This window comes from Leptonychotes weddellii, chromosome 5, assembly GCF_054177405.1.
Source record: "Leptonychotes weddellii isolate Sample4059 chromosome 5, ASM5417740v2, whole genome shotgun sequence".
NCBI lineage: Eukaryota > Metazoa > Chordata > Mammalia > Carnivora > Phocidae > Leptonychotes > Leptonychotes weddellii.
This window is the reverse complement of record NC_138373.1, coordinates 34,015,839-34,031,127: the sequence shown is the minus strand read 5'-3', so window position 1 is coordinate 34,031,127 and position 15,289 is coordinate 34,015,839. Positions and strand designations below refer to the sequence as shown.

At 48.7% G+C, this 15,289-nt stretch overlaps 1 protein-coding gene across 1 annotated transcript in view; it reads right to left on the bottom strand.

Annotated features, from left to right (window-relative positions):
• Positions 1-1,990: 1,990 nt before the first annotated feature.
• Positions 1,991-15,289, bottom strand: part of LOC115942954 (uncharacterized) — a 30,160-nt gene continuing 16,861 nt past the window's right edge. The window contains exon 8 of the mRNA XM_081818888.1: positions 1,991-9,700. The gene's annotated coding sequence lies outside the window, so the exon portion shown is untranslated. The remainder of the gene's footprint in view (positions 9,701-15,289) is intronic.

Here is a 15,289-nt window from a genome sequence, read left to right as displayed (position 1 = left end):
ATAAGAGGCTGAGGTTCATTTTGTTGCACGTGGGTATCCAGTCATGATGAGACTATTTGGGGAAGAGACTTCCTTCTACACCGAATTGTTTGGATGCCTTCACCAAAAATCAACCGACTGTGTATGTCAATTTCTACATCCCCTACTCTGCTCCATGGAACTAGCTGTCTGTCCCACGCCAGTCCCACGCCACCGTGATTGCTGGAGGTTTGTGGGACGTCTTGAAGTCAGGGAGTAGATGGTTCCTCCAGGTCTATTTTTTGAAGATTGTTTTGGCCTTCATAGATCGTTTGTGTTAACATGTAAATTTAAATATAAGCTCGTCAGTCTCTGTTTTGAAAAAAAGACCTTGCTGGAACACTGGTTCATGGATTACAACAGGTAACCTCACGCGAATGCAAGCTGTTCACAAAAGGGAAAATAGGGTGAGCAGGGATAGAATAAATACAAGGGAACTCTGGGGTTTCTGCTCAGTTTTTCTATAAACCTAAAACTGTCTAAACTTATAGTCTGTTTTTTTAACCTGCTGGGAATATGACTGGTACTAAGTTGAGTCTACAGATTAATTTGGGGAGAATGGACATCTTTCAAATATTCATCCTCCAAATCCATAGGTATTACACATAACTTTGTTTTTTTGGGAGGTCATTTCTATCAGCCGTGTTTTGCAGTTTCCAGAAGTTCTGCATATCTTTTACGAAACTGACTCCTAAGTACTTCATAGTTTTTGAAGGTAGGGAAATGGATTCCTAAATTTCATTTCCAATCACTTGTTGCAGGTCTAGAAATCATTTTCATATTATTTATATCTAGTGATATTATTTGACTCACTTATTAGTTCAAACAGTTTGGGGTTGATTTCCTTTGTGTATAAACATCACGTCGTGTAAAGACAGTTCTACTTCTTATTTTCCAGTCTCTATGCCTTCCACTTGCTTATCTCACTAGTAGGGTCTTGAGCATAATGCCAGCTGGAAGTAGACAGGAGGGATGTCCTCTCCTGGTGAAGGGAATATACAGCGATATAAATTTCTCTCTGAGCTTCGCTTGCCTGCATCTCAGTTTTTTTGGTATATAGTATTTTCATTACCATTCAGTTAGAAAAATGCTTATTTTTCCATGTGGTTTCTGCTCTGACCTGTGGCTTACTTAGAACTGTGTTTCTTAATTTCCAAATTCATGGAGATTTTTTTAAAAACTGTTTTCTTGTTTTATTTTACCTTGTTTGTTTTATTAATGCACTTGATTTCTGACCTAATTCTGCTCTGGTCCTAGGATATACTCTGTATAGCCTCCTTCCTTCAAAATACTTATGTCTGTGGCTCAGCTTACATTCCGATTTTATAAAAGAATGTGCATTCTTCAGTTGCTGGGTGCAGTCTTTTGCTTACAACAAAAGGTCCAGTTTGTTAATTGTGGTGTATAAATCTTCGGTGTCTTTTAAAAAAAAAATTATCGGGGGTGCCTGGGTGGCTCAGTCGGTGAAGTGTCCGACTCTAGGTTTCAGCTCAGGTCATGATCTCGGGGTCATGAGATTGAGCCCCGCGTTGGGCTCCATGCTCAGCATGGAGTCTGCTCGTCCCTCTCCCTCTGCTCTTCACCCCACTCTCCCTCTCTCTCTCTAAAATAAATAAATAAAATCTTAAAAAAAAAAAAAAAAGAAGTGAGGCACTAGGTCCAGCTCACAATCAAGGGGAGGAGATTAGCACAAGCAACAAAAGCAAAAACAAGTAGGACTGTATCGAACTAAAATGGTTCTACAGGGCGCCTGGGTGGCTCAGTCGGTTAAGCGACTGCCTTCAGCTCAGGTCATGATCCTGGAGTCCCGGGATCGAGTCCCGCATCGGGCTCCCTGCTCAGCGGGGAGTCTGCTTCTCCCTCTGACCCTCCTCCCTCGCGTGCTCTCTGTCTCTCATTCTCTCTCACAAATAAACGAATAAAATCTTTAAAAAAAAAAAAAAAATAAATAAATAAATAAATAAATAAATAAAATGGTTCTACATAGTGTACACACACCACCCCCCACCATAGAATACTATTCAGCCATTAAAAAGAAGGAAACTCGTACTATTTGCAACAACACAGATGGACCCTGAGGGCATTATGGTCAATGAAATAAATCAGACAGAGAAAAACAAATACTGTATGATCTCACTTACATGTGGAATCTAAAAATCAAACAGACAAACTCCTAGAAGCAGAGAACAGCTGTGTGGTTGCTGGAGGCATAGGGTGGGGGTGGGGCGGGGGAATTAGGTGCAGGGGGTCAAAAGGCACAAACTTCCATATATGGCAAGTAAGTTCTGGGGATGTCACGTACAGCATGGTGACTGCAGTCAACAATACTGTATGGTATATTTGACAGTTTTTAAAAGGGTAAATCTGAAAAGCTCTCACCACAAGGAAAAGCTACTGTAACTATATGAGGTGGTGGATAGTAACTGAACTTACTCTGGTGATCATTCCCCAGTATATACATATACCTGAAGCTTACACAATGGTATATGCCAATTATATCTCAGTAAAACTGGGAGATTAGGACAGAGTGTGAACACCAGGAGGTAGAGATTTGGGGGGCCAGTTAGACCCCGTCTACTGCATGTGGAACTCTGTACTCTGCAGAAGCCTATCATCTGATGTCTGAAGAAATTGTGGTGTGGTGCTCGCCAACCTCCTGCTGTAGAAAACTCCGCTCCCCCGAAATTCAGTCTTATTTTTTTAAATAGAAAATAAAATTCTACTAGCAGAAACCAAATGAGCAAGAAAAATGAAAAAAATACAACCTTATGCCATGAAATTTCACAGGGCCAAAGAAAATACTGTGGCGAAGTGCCCCACGATGCCCGACTCTCCCTAGACACCCACCTCAGGTACCAGATGAAGTCCTGACGAGAGGCACCACAAATCCTGGTAACTGTCACTAATATCCCCCAGTGTGTAGAAAAGCTAAAGAAAGGACAAGTAGAAAGCCTGGAAAAGTCAAGGAGAAACCGTCGAGAGCAGAAGGAGAGCCTCAGCAAAGGCAGGGGGGCCTCCGGGGCGCACCGTCTGTGGGAGCAAGACCCAGGGCGCTCACTCCGGCCTTGCTCCTCTCACCGTAAATATGGCTGACCCGTATAAGCAGCAAGATTCTACAGAATTAACTGTGTGACTCATAAGGCTAGGTCACAAAAGATACGGTAGCCCTGTGCTCGCACGCGCTCTCTCTCCCTCTCCCTCTCTCTCAGATTGCTCAGTCTGGGAGGAGCCAGCTACCATCTTGTGCGGATACTCAGGCAGCTCTAGGGAGGAATTGGGGCTCCTTCCAGAGGTATGCTGGAGCTGGCTCATATTGGCTCACGAGAGCCAATTATTAAATTATCAAGAATTGTGTGAGCCAGTTAAACACAGCAATTATTAAAAATTAAACTGCATAAGCTTATAAATAAACCATGGCAAAAACAGTGGTACAATTGTGATATCCATTCCAGAGTGTGGATTTTTTCCCACATCACCAAGCAGTTAACTCCATCCTGACACTATCTGGAAGAATAGCATCAGATCCCACAGGTTAAGGGCTCAGGCCCGCAAGACTAACCCCCACCCCCTGACTCTAGACCCCAGTCCCAAGTTCAGGTGGTCACTGTGCTCTTGAGCCACCGGTTGTAAACTGGATGTTCCCACAACTCCCTCTTCGATTCATTTGCTAGAACAGCTCACAGAGCTCAGAGAAACTCTCAGTTACCAGTTTATTATAAAGGATATGATATCGGATCCAGATGAACATGTACACAGGGAAAGGGTCCAAAGCGTCCATGCACTCTGAGGGTGCCACAGTCCCCATACCTCCATGTGCTCACCAACCTGGAAACCCTCTGAATCCTGCCCATTTGGGTTTTTATGGAGGCTTCATTGCATACACACGGTTGACTGATTAAATCGTTGACCGCAGGTATTTAAACTCAATCTCTAGCCCCTGTCGCCTCCCAGGAGGCTGGGATGTGGGCCTGAAAGTTCCAACTTTGCCATGAAATGGATGGTTCTCCTGGAAACCAGCCCCCATCCTCAGGTGCTTTCCGAAGTCACCAAAACACACCTTAACCACGGTCACCACTTAGGAAGTTAGAAGTGTTTGAAGGGCTTGGTGCCAGGACCGGAATGAAGACCAAATATATATTTCTTATTATAAATCACAGTGTCACAAATGGTAACACACAAGACTTCATCTTCTCCTGATCTGGCCACATCCTACAATTATCAGTGCTCTTGAGGTTACTTACATCGATTTATGTCTGTGTGATGGGTGTGTTGTGTCCATAGTTTGAAATCAACCATGGTGAGACTACACCATAGAACTTGGTACACACTATAAATTAGGGTTTAACTTATCATTTTGTTGATTGTCTAGACTTAGAAAGTCATGGAGAAAATGTGGGGTTTTTTTTAAATGTCCATAATGCAAAGTAAGCTTAAAAGTGTCTCATATCTGGAGCCATTTCATTAAGAAGAGCACAAAAACTTGAAGAAATATCTTTCCAGTATTAAAAAAAAAAGTAGCATTCAACTCAACAACATCGTTGCTCCCCCCAGGGATGAATGAGTGAAGTTCTGACGTTTACCCTGATCATTAATGTTAATTTTTTTTTTAAAAGATTTTATTTATTTATCTGAGGGAGAGAATGGGAGACAGAGAGCATGAGAGGGGGAGGATCAGAGGGAGAAGCAGACTCCCCGCTGAGCAGGGAGCCCAATGTGGGACTCGATCCCGGGACTCCAGGATCATGACCTGAGCCGAAGGCAGTTGCTTAACCAACTGAGCCACCCAGGTGCCCCGATCATTAATGTTAATTAAAACCAACATTCTTGTCAGAACCACACTCGGAGAGCCAGATAGTAAACCAGCCATGGGAGGGCACCATCTTGGAAGGGGATCCTCCTGCCCCGGTCGCGCCTTCAGACCACCGCAGCCCCGGCCTGTCACCCGCCGGCAGCCTCCACACACACCCCGAGAGAGCACCACCCAGCTAAGCCGCTTCTGGATTCCTGACCCACAGAACTGTGAGAGAATAAACCCTTACGGTTGTTTCGAGCTGCTAAATCTGGGAGTAATCTGTGCCACAGCCATAGACGCCAACAAACACACCGTCTTGTACCAAACTGTACTAGAGGGAAAATGAGCCATGATTTACTAGACTATTTTGTTGTGACAAAATTCCCAGGAGTGGAATAACTGACCCAAAGACTATGAATAAAAATATGTTTCTTGACTTCTTAACAGTTTGTTGCCCGCAATGAAAGCTTCTTTTTGCCTCGAGCAGGGGGTTCGGCCCACTTTTTCTTGGAAGGCCAGAAAGCGTGCATTCTAGGCTATGTAGACTCAGGGGCATAATCAAGGAGAGTATGTAGCTGATTAGATAACCATCTAACACATAACCATTTAAAAATGTAAAATCCATTCTGAGCTCAGAACCAAACAGAAAACAAGGCCTTGGGCTAGATTTGGCCTAGGTTGTAGTTTACTCAGCCCCGGCCTAGAGGGTCAGCAATGCTGTTATAATTGATGATTTTGCTCATAAGATAGGTATTAAGTGATATTTCATTTTTTGTCTTAATTTGCATATGGCATCTTTCAAGGAAAATAATGGAATCTATTCATGCTAACATTGCCTCCGTTCTTTGGAAAAGCCATTGGCCGGTTAATTGAATATTCAGTTAATTCAGTATTTACTCAGGGCCTGTTTAAAACTCTTTAAATCCAAACAAACTGAAGTGAGTTGTGATTTTTGTGAATTTGCATTTCTCTTTGTTTTGGCCTGGTTTAGGGTTAACAAGTTGTCAGACACCAACACAGATATCCAAGCCCTCAAGATCCCCTCGATGCAGTCCCAACAAAGAGTCCCTAACAGCAGGATGAAACGCATTCACTCCAGGATCTTCTCAATACAGTCGGGCCTGCCAATCCAGCTGAACACTGGGGTGAGCAAGTATTTCAAATGCATGCAAGAGGGCAGATTTGAGTTCAATTCTTAGAATCACCCTATTCTTCTGCCAAAAAGTGCAGGTCAACCTTTCACAGGGGCTTGAGGAAAAAAAGTGTGCAGATTTTCAGCATAAAAGACAGGCCCCACTAGGTTTCAGCAATGCCAGGCTCTCAGCTCTAGTTCAAAGGCAACATCCTAGTGTTTCCTGACCAGGATTAACCCAACAGAGGAAAGTATCAGAAAAGGTCACAGGAAAGGTCAAAGGAAAGGTCTTGGCCCTTCCTCTCACCAAGAAGAAAGAATAAAAGTCTACTGGCCACAAAAGCATGTTTAATCCTCCTTTTTCACCTTTCACTGTGAAACAGATCACATATTGGATCACCTGAAGTTTAAGATTTTTTTAAACATGCTTATGAAATATATGGATAACCTATCATGTTTTTTTATTGTTAAAAAAAAATTACTGATGTACATCTTACAAAATGGTCTCGAGTTGGCCATCTACAGGATGTGACTGTCAAACAGTGAGACTGGATTTCATGGGTTAGGGAAGAGATTGAGTCCAGTGTTTCATAATCTCGAATCACATAGGAAAGGAGAAGCTGTCATCCATGGGGCCTCTGAGTTGGAAAGGGTCTCCGGGTCATCGAGGCCAGCCGCCTGCCCTGTACAGGAGGCTCTTCTCCAGACTCCGGCAAGAGGTTCATGTGGGCTCCGCTTGGCCAAGCTTTGCTTCTGGAGACTTCCCGGGAAGTATTTCTCGGGGTACCACCTCAGACAAGTTGAGAGCAGTGCCTTTTGAGGAATGCTTCGTGGCCTTTGTCACGTCCAATGTGGGAAATTTCGGGGTTGCTTGCTAGAGACTTTCAGGGATTTGTCGGTATCTGGGGCCAGGAATGTAGGAACGCCTGACTCAGACCTGACCACCAAGCCTCTTCCCACAAAGGCTCTAGGTGGGCGAGTCTTGGCCCCTCTCCCTACCTTGGCTCCTGCAGCACTGCCAAGAAGCGGTGTGGGAGCCCTGGGTGCTGACCCCCAGCATCTCCCACCCCGGGCCCACCTACATGTCCTGGTCCTCAGCGCACGTGACCACACCCTTCACGGTTACTGTCCAGGCCATGGGGGACATGTGTGCACGAACCTGCAGGATGCGCCACCAGAAGTGGAGTTTCTAAGTTAAAATCCATATGAATATTAAATTAGATTGTATTCCTCCAGCTAATTTGTTTTCTAAGAAAGTTGTACCAAATTAAAACTCCAGCAGTGGCATTTTCCCCACATCCTCACCAACTTAAAATTTCTGAAAATCTGGTAGGTTAAAAAAAAGAAAATGGCATCATATTTACATTTGGTATCTGTTTAGACTACTCTTCCAGATCTTTCCAATCTATGGCTTCTTTTTCTGCCATTAAATGTCAATCAAATCACTAGGTAAAAGAATTTTTACTCGCAGCAAATTCTGAGCATCATCAAAATGTTAGGCCCAGTGTGAGAGAGCGCAGTTGGGCGTGGGCTGGGGGCCACGCAGCCCTCTGGTGGCTCCTCTCTGTGGCCATGCTAATGGGGTGCCCCGTTTCTACTGCAGCTCAGCCTTATCTGCCAACAGTTCTATGCCATGTTCCTGAAAAGGGTCACATACTCTTGGCGCAACTGGATGCTGATGCTAACAATACAGGTCCTGGCACCTCTGGCGATCACCATCTTCAGCCTTGCCTTCCTCAACTTGGAAACGCATATGGACGAGGTCCCACTGGAACTGACCCTAAAAACATACGGTCAAACCATTGTCCCATTCTATATTTCTCCCAATTCCAGGCTGGGTCCTTGGCTTTCAGAACATTTTACAAACATGCTTGTGGCTGAGGAGCAGATCCCTCTGGAGACTCTGAGTAAGTCTGAGGCTCCGGGGACAGGGCGTGCTGCGGGCATGCTGCTCCCTGCAGGGACGCCCCATTCTTTGGAGCCACGCAGTGCTCCCTAAAGTCAGACGAACAGCCAGAAGTCTCAGAAAGACGTCTTTAACCCCCCCAGATGACAGGAAAGGGAGGATGCCCAGAAATGAAACCAGGCTGTGTCTTTCTGGGGACTGCAGCATGTCCAAAAATGAAATTGATAAATTATCTGATGTGTTGGGCATGCCCTGGGAGGAGATTTACAATTCTATCGAGGGGGTTTGGTGATAGACACAGAGAACATGAAGCAAATGTGAGAAAGAAAGACATGGCGCACCTGGGTAGCTCAGGTCGAGCATCTGACTCTTGATTTTGGCTCAGGTCATGATCTCAGGGTCATGAGACTGAGCCCCACGTTAGGCTCTGTGCTGGGTGTAGAGTCTGCTGGAGATTCCCCCTCTCCCTCTGCCCCTCCCCCTGCTCACATGCACACACACTCCGCTCTTTCTCTGTCTCTAAAAAGAAATAAATCTCTAAAAGAAAGAAAGAGAAGGAAGGACATTAACTCTGGCAGGGAGGTTGTACAAAAAAGGAAACACATCATAACACACCACTTGGTTCAGCTGTGAACTGATTTAACCAACCTTACGATGTGCTCCAGAGGAGGGCTGAGGAAGGGAGCCCGTAGGGGTTGCGGGTAAGAGAAGAAAGTCCTTGCTTCCATAACAGGACATCAATAGGTAAATGTGCAATTTAGCAGTCTGGAGAAATGCCAGCTGACCAGTGTGAGAGAGGGTGCCCCCGGGGAGCAGGCACTGGGGATGGTAGAGGGCAGGCCAGGGCATGGCCATTTGTCATTGCAAGTCTTGCATAATTACCCAGTTTTAAAAGTTATACTGCATGAGTTATTTGGATGAGAAATAAAATTGATTTCACTTTTTTAAATAAAGTAAAGAGATCAAATGCAGAACATGGTGTGGCAAACGGGGAGAAGGAGAAACCTCACCTCCTCTGCAAGCGAGGGCCTGCCAAGTGTCCCGCCAGCAGGGTGGTTACCATTGTTGCTGGGATGGGCAGTCCCTTCTAGCGCTAAAGACTGCCAAGTTCCAGGGAGTTCTAGGTGGGTCCTGTGTTTATGTGGCGCTGTGTGCTGAGAGCACAGTGAAGAACGGTGTCGCTCCCAGCCCGTAGTGAGCCCCTCGCCCAGAGGTCGGAGGGGAAGTGAAGACAGTTGCAGGGACGATGGCAGCGCTGCGGGATCGCAGGGCGTAGCTTGGCCTCGGAGGGGGGCCGAGTAGCTGCAGGGTCAGAGCCTGAGCTATGAGCCTGAGCTGACCGGCAGAAGCGGAAGAGAACTGGAGAACATTCCAGAGCACGAGGACAGTGTTTGTAAGCACTGGGAACAGTGGGTCCTCAGGCGCGGCAAGAACCTGGTTTTGCGAGCTGGGTTTGGACGGTGACTGAGTGCTACAGACCACATGGGCAGTGAGGGCCACCAGTGGTGGTTCGGTAAGGTGCAGTGCGGCCACGCATGGCCTTCCACGCACACGGGAGGGGCCTGGCAAAGGTGCTGGGGCCAGGGCCCTGGGGAGGGCAGGGCATAGACAGCTGGAAAGATGACTAGACTTTTCTTTTTTCCCCACTGCTTCGGTCAACAAAAGGGAGGTTTTAGAGCAGCCTGGAGCTGTGGGGCCCAGGCAGGAGGCGGCCCTGCAGGGACAGGGGTCACTGGAAGTGAGGGTGCAGCCACGTCTGGAGGAGCCCCCTTTCAGATGGGGCTGGGGTCCGGGGACGAGGCGCACAGCTCTGGGACACTGCTCTCCCGCAGGCTCGGTGGAGGACCTCCTCCTACAAAAGGCAGAGGAGGAGCCCGAGGGCTTTGATTACAAATACGTCCTGGCGGCTTCCTTTGAAGACTTGGGGAACCACACCACAGTGACTGCGCTCTTCAACAACCAGGCATACCACTCCCCCGCCGTGGCACTGGCGCTCATGGACAACTTTCTCTTCAAGCTGCTCTCTGGGGCCAGAGCCTCCATCACAGTGGTCAACCACCCTCAACCCCGGTCGGCCCTGGAGGCCTTGGAGGATATCTTGCATCAGTATGTGCGACTGCACTCCCCCCAATAAAGCCTCCCCGTCCACATCCACAGCGTGGCCCCTCGACCACCTGTCGCTTCTTGTTTGCTTCTTGTTGTAACGACAGATTGTCCCTGTGGAGGACGGCTTCTGTGAGCAGCTCTGCTTAAACCGCCTCCTCCCTCCCTCCCTCTCTCTCTCTCTCTCTTCATGTCCTGTCACAGGGGCCTGAAAGCACACTTTCTCATTATCAACTTGCTTTTTGGAATGGCTTTCCTGTCCAGCTCCTTTTCCATCTTGACAGTCGAGCAGCGATCCACGAAGGCCAAGCACGTCCAGTTTGCCAGCGGTGTTTACATGGCTACTTTCTGGCTCTCTGCACTGCTGTGGGACCTCGTCACCTCCCTCGTCCCCAGTCTGCTGCTGCTGGTGAGGGCTGCGCGGTGCATGGGGGGCTTGCTGTGGGGACCCCGCGAAGGACCAGAAGCCTGGGCCGGCCGCTAACCCAGGACATGACTCCGTCATTGACTCTGGGTAAAAGGTCCAGCACCATTGGGAGCAGAGGGGCCTGCCCTGGGGTCTGCAATCTGTGGCATGCCTATGACTGCTGCCACAGGCTAGTAAGAGGCTGTGAGCTGGGGATGTGTGCTCACAGACCGGAAATAGCTCAGCAGGGCCCCGAGGGGCCAACTATTGGATCATGACACTCTGTGTGGGGCGGGTCACGTCCCCCTTTGCTCGGCCTGTGTTCTGTAACCGTCGCCGAGCCCCTGACCTTACGGTGCTGACTTGCAGGGGCAGAGCCCGCTGTCTGCGCAGTCAGAGATGAGGAAGTGCAGGGGAGCACCTGTGCAGCAAACTTATTCTTAAAGTTGGGATCATCACATCCTTTCTCTAATCCTTAGCATCAACTCTTAGTGACTCTTCCAAATTCTCCCCCCTTTTTCCCAAGGTGGTGTTTCTGTACCACAAGGAAGAAGCTTTTACGCATGAGGACAACGTCCCAGCCTTTATCTTGGCGCTCATGCTCTACAGCTGGGCTACCATCCCCTTCATCTACCTGACCAGCTTCTGCTTTCACTACGAAGGCAGCGCTTTTGTCAAGCTCATCATCATACTCACCTTCTTGAGCATCGGCCCCCTCATTCTCATCTTAGTCACAAGCGAAAAAGGTGAGGACTGTCCTATCTACACATATCTTTCATTCTTCCACTCACAGCCACGGAAGGCGTACCCCTGAAAGTTAGGCTGTTCTCAGCAGCTGTCTCCTGAAGAGTCCCAAACCGTGTCCCAAACATACATCTCCAGGAGAGCGGAGAGACGTGGTGGTTATGATCATCCAGTGGGTTATGCTCAGCAACAGACAGGGAACAAAGCGCTTAGCACACACACACGCGCAGCCGCGTGGATGGACATCTGACCCTGCCGATAGGACAAATCCTGGTGACAGGAGAGCAGTGGCCTCTGAGTTTGGGGGAGAGGGGCTGACTACACAGAGACCCCAGGGAACCTCCTGGAGATACTCTGCATCTCGAGTGAGGTGTTGGTTACATGCGTATAAACGTTTGTCAAAATTCATCAAATGGTCCACTTACGATCGTGCATTTCATTGAAATAAATTATTCCTCCATTTTTAAAAAAAGTAGTAAGTCAATCAATAAGCCAAGGTTGGGAGAGGGCTGTTTGGTGAGTGTGCAGTTAGGGTCGGAGCACCTGGGCAGCGAGCCGTCATTCATACTGTGCGTGTTCACATTGACATCATCATGTCTGGGCTGCATCTCTCTGCATCGGGTTGGATACACACTCATTTCTACCTCTGTGATTCTCTTCTCTATTTACTTGGATGCCAACCACCTCCTTTAAATTGGCATTTGGGTTTTTGTTGTTGTCTCTACCTAAGAATATGTGAATAGCTCCCTGTCTTCGTCTTAGGAGCTATTCTGTCTCCTAGAGGACTGGCCATGTGTGTATTCTTAGCCGTCTTGATTGAGCATGTTTTACTGGTCTAACGGTCTGCATTCTTCCTAGTTCTCATGCTTACCAACTATGGAATTTTGGAGATGGAACTGTTTTCATCTGAGCAGATCAGAAAAGCAACAGCGTTTTGATTTTATGATTGGAACAGAACAAAAAGCATGCTGCAGACAGAGGAAAGGGGTTAGCAAAGGCATGTCCTAAGGGAACCCTAACCCTGCAGTCCTCAACTGCACTGTGCATCCGAGATTCATGGGTCAGCATGTCAAGACACACCCCAGGTGATCCCAATGTGGACGGGCCAGGGAATCACTCTGAGCAATGCTGCCCTTGTCTCCAGAAAGAACCTGAGGATTCCTCCCTTTCCTCTCTCCTCTGCCACCCAACCCCACCCCAGACAGACAAGCACCCACAAGTCCAAGGACACTGAAGGGCCCTGATGGGGACAGAGCTCTCTCAGAGACAATGACCAAGCCAGGGAGCATGGATCTCTGGGCCTTCTCTCTGGATCCCTCGACCTTTCTGGGATCCATTTCTTCTTAGATTACTTCATGCCCTTTCTTCTCTCCCCTCCTATACAGCAACAACAAGGACCGAGACCCTTCTCCCGCTTTGCAGGAGGCCCCCTCCCACTTAAAAGTCATGGGGGAAGGAGGCTGGGACAAGGCACAAAGCTCTGGTCTGGGGGAAAGCATGCTGGTTCCTGTGTGCACCCCATCCCCACCTCCTGAGGAAGGACACTGTTAGGACACTTTGGCCTCTATACACTCGCCCCGAGGGCCTCATTCGGATGCTGTTGTCATGGCAGCACAGAGTCAAGACTATAAAGCTAAATCTGAGCTCTCCTTTCTCTGAGATGCCACTAAAATAATAAAAAAGGAAATAAAGGTGTATGAATTCATGATGAAGAAGCATCCAAGGTGCATTTGGAGGGGGAAATGGCTGAGCAAGAACCTAAATGAGCACCACAGAATCCTGGAGAGGCTTGGGAGCCAGAAGCTGGGGAGTGAAGGTGGGGCTGATAATAGTGTGTGTCTGTCTCTGCCCTCACGTCCTCTGCAGGAAGCAGAGAACACCCTCCTCTGGATGAATTGAACTTGCTCCCACACAAGACCTACACATTCTGCCTGGTCCCCTGCCCGAGATGTCGCCCTCTCCCGTGCACAGAGCCAGCAATCGCCTCCCGGCGCCTCTTCTGCTTCTGTGGATAGTCAGGCAGGGTCAGCGAACACTTAAGGACAGGCAGCAACCACAGAAGAGACAGAGAGTAAAGCAGACCACCAAAAAGGAAACATGGGAAAATGCAGGACACAAAACAACCATTTCGGAAAAGACGGCATCTATTAAACAGTAGAATTTTACAAGGAAAAAAAACCCCAACTCTGAGAGCAAGAGAGAGCAGACTGCCAGCACAAAACACTTAGCAGAAGGGGTGGGAGACGAAGCCTGTCAACCTCTTGGAAAGTAGAGCAGAAAGACAGGAGGACCAGGGAAGGTGGGGGTGGGCAGGTGCCGGGAGAGGGTCCAGGCGCTGCAGCCCCAGCCCCTGAGAAGGGCTCCACAAACAGAAAGTTTGAGGAAGTCACCAACAAGAAGATCTCCCGGCGTCGCAAACAAACCAAGCTCAAGGCTGAAGGGATCCGTGAGACTTCTGAAGCTGAGGGGAGAAGGGTCCAGACCTTAAAGCCAGATGCTTCCTGGGGGACAAATTCTGGGGCCGTTCAACTGTCCAGCGAGCGGAAGCACGGAATGAAGGCAAGTTCAGCCACACCAAGGGAAACGCGACCCTCCGTGTCTCTTTCTCGGGAAGTCAATGGAGACACGTGGGCCAGCAAAGTGAAGGGGCAAAGCAACAAAGAAGGCACGGGACCCAGAGGGGAGCAGGTCCAACCCCGGGTGCGGCGGACAACAGCCACCTTCCGGTGGAGGGCGAGACTCAGAAGGTTTGTGACCTCACCCCGGCCTTTGAGCAGCTTTGGGGTAGGATCCAGAGAAAAAGAAGGAAGGAAGATAATCGGGAGCCATGAATATCGGCCTCTTCAATTAGATGTGTCGCTCATGGACACCTTCTTTGATTCTGGTTACGGTGAGCTGGGGGAAGGGGGCGGCCCCTCTCAGATTCCAAGCACTTCCCACTTAGGGCCCAGAGACACCATCCGGCTGACTGTTGGTTCCTAGGCCAGGCTCAGGAACATGGTCTGTTTATGGTTAAGCCTTTCTCTGGACCCACGCAGAAGCGGCAAGGCTGGTGTCCTGGCGCTTACCCCCTGCCCCCTCCACCTCAGCCTCCAGATGAGATTTCCAAATCTAGAGTTCTAAATAGAGCAAATTAGGAGGGCATGGCTGGCTGTGCTTCCGTCCCAGTCCTATCTGCCACCTTCCCAGCCGTCCTGCTGAGTTATGGTCTCAGGCACAGCTCAAGGCCTGGTCACCAGGGCCATGGCCCTCATGCCTTCCGGCCTGGCTCACACCTCATGCATGCGGCCCCAAACTGTGCCTCATGCCCCTCAGCTGGGCCATGACTCTGCGGCCGTTTCTGCATCCTGCCCCAGGACGTGTTGGTTGGGAGACCTCATATCCCAAGTTCAACTCCATGAGGAGTGGCCCCACTGGTGAGAATTTCACAGGTTGGTACCCAAAAGCTGTAGTGCTCTAAATCCAGGTCCTGAGAGTAGAGTTCCTTTCGTGTAATTGGTTCAGCCTCTCCCCACAGGATCTGTAAGTCACGTGTCCACGGGCTCCCTCCCCTGAATCACCCATGGGCGTGGAGCTGGTTGTGTGAGTTGTCACAAAGTCTACAATTAGAGCTCCCGTCCCCATCCCTCAGTTTCTCCTTCCTGCTGGTGAGGACGCGCTGGGGCACGGAGGGACAGCAGACAACAGCTGGGGCAGCGGGGGAGGGCTCAGGGACACAGTCCCATTTCTGGCCCGTGCCCCATGCAGCGCACTACGAATTCATCCTCTTATGAGCAGCTGATCAGTAGAATATTTCTTTTGCAGAGCATTTGTGTTTATTTGTTCTAAATAGACATTTTAAAAATATTTTAAATATACATGCTTCAATTTCTTGCCAAACAACCCCGTTTGGCGTTTCTTCACTTTGTAATATAACATGAATCTAAAAATTGGCTTCTCTTAACCTCTAATAGGCCCCAGTTTCTGTATATTTAGTTCATAACCAGCAAATTTACTGACCTTGCTTTTGTGTCTCACAGTACTTTGGCTGATTCTCGTGGCCTTTCCAGGTCTATGGCGGCGGAGAGCATCTACAAATGATGGGTTTGTCCCCACAAACGATCTAGGCGGGGACTGTGTCCTCCTTAGCTCCCATGTGAGGACGCTCAGACACCCCCACAGCTGGCCCACCAGACCCTGCTGTCTGGC